The sequence below is a fragment of the Argentina silus genome (genome assembly GCF_951799395.1).
Source record: "Argentina silus genome assembly, chromosome: 11".
Classification (NCBI taxonomy): Eukaryota; Metazoa; Chordata; class Actinopteri; order Argentiniformes; family Argentinidae; genus Argentina; species Argentina silus.
Genome location: NC_139665.1, coordinates 17528275 through 17530301, shown reverse-complemented (window position 1 = coordinate 17530301; position 2027 = coordinate 17528275).

The following is a 2027-nucleotide window of genomic DNA, read 5'->3' as shown; positions in this document are numbered from 1 at the left end:
GATAAATGAACTGGTAAACACGTCAACTGACAAACAATGCTTGCTGTAATTTCTTCCTCCTGTGTTTAATCCAAAACAGCATTAATTGAAACCCTTGAGATTTATGAATATTGTATTGTTTGTGTAATTGAGCATTATTTGCCTGAAATACATTGTTTATCTACATTTGGTTTGTTTATGTATCTGTTTGGCTGTTTTCTCTTTTCTGAAGACAATCTGCTGTTATTTAAAATACCGATTTAAAAGTCTTAAACTCACCATATGGGAAGGTCACATCACGCTTCCAAAATATCTACCTTCCTCATATTGGAATGCTCAGGTTTATTACGTAAACTCTCCACCCTTTTGATATTGATACACACACAAACACACATACTCACTATGGTGCATTTTACACTATGGGACTGAACACTGGTGCTTGGCGTAAAGTGGCAAAGTTTTGTGTTTCCATTTCTAAGGACCGGCCCAAAACAAGGTCCGTGACCTTGGTGGACCTACCCTGACTTGGGGCCATGGGGGGATATTTGTTGGACTTTTTGAGACTTAGGCTAGGGTTTGGGGGTAGGTGTGTGATGTGTACTATGCTTTCCCATTATTTGGCTATAGGCTAGTCTATGGGACTGACACATGTTATGTTACAAAAGCATGAAAACTCGATATAAACCCTTAGTTACCGTGATTAGAAGTCACTTTTAGAAGCATTTGTATGCACTGCTCAGTTTGCTCATCGGCGGGTAAGCACCTGTTTTGTACCATGTGAAATGTGACTGGCTCATCTAGCTGGCTAACTGCTAAACAATCTATGCTAGTTTTCATGCACATTTCCAAACTAAATGAATGCCATACCTTCAACCCCAAAAGCACCATAACTAGTTGCAATGTCACGTTACTAAAAAAAATCACTGGAGAAAAACCTGAAAATGATTGACAGATGTATTGTTTCAATTAATAGCAGCCATGCTGGTTTGAGGGTGAAATCCTCTACCCTCTCAGACCAACACATGTTTCTGACGACGTCGATAGTTTACTCTTCCCTGCTCGCCCCAAGTCCTCAGAATCACCCTGGGTGGAGGAAACACAATGTCCCAAAAATAACATCAGGGTTTAGCTACACCCCAACATAAAGACTGGATTGGGACCCAGCCCTGGTGGAACAGCACCAGAAGAGGCACACATGGGTGGCTTTAGCTCCAAAGGCACGTCAACAACTTAGCATCCTGAGGAACATCTGTACACTCAGCCAACGTAGCAGATAGCCATACTGCTTTCTCATTAGTAAAGGCTGGCTGTACCATGATGCTTCTGGCATACTATACACTTATTGGGATGTTTGTGTTTGTGATGGCTGAATTAACACAACGAATCCATCATTTACTTGTCACGAGGGTTTACGACGTGTGTGTGGTGTGTGTGTGTGTGTGTGTGTGTGTGTGTGTGTGCGTGTGTGTGTGTGTGTAGATCATTGAGTTTAAATCAAGCGTACTGTATTTGTAGAGACAGTTTCAAGCTTTTGACCAGCTGTCCTTACGAATATCCAGGCACACAAACAGAAGAGTTCTCTCTCTCTCGCTCTCGCTCTCTCTCACCATCTCTCTCTCTCACCCCCTTTCTTTCCCTCTCTCTCTCACCCCCATTCTCTCTCTCTCCCTCTCCCCTCCCTCCCCCTCTCTCTCTCTTTCTCTCTCTCTCGCTCTCTCTCTCTCTCTCTCTCTCTTTCTCTCTCTCTCTCTCTCTCTCTCTCTCTCTCTCTCTCTCTCTCTCTCTCTCTCTCTCTGTCTCCTAGTCGCATATCCATGTCTATAATGATATGGTGATGATGGAGCACTGTTGACCTCTACTGAGCTGAACGCCACAGCTATTAGTGAGCCAACTATACATGCTCACACACACACACACACACACACACACACACACATACACACACACACACACACACACACACACACACACATACAGACACGCACCCACACCCGCACATACCCACACACCCACACACCCACACACACACACACACACACACACACACA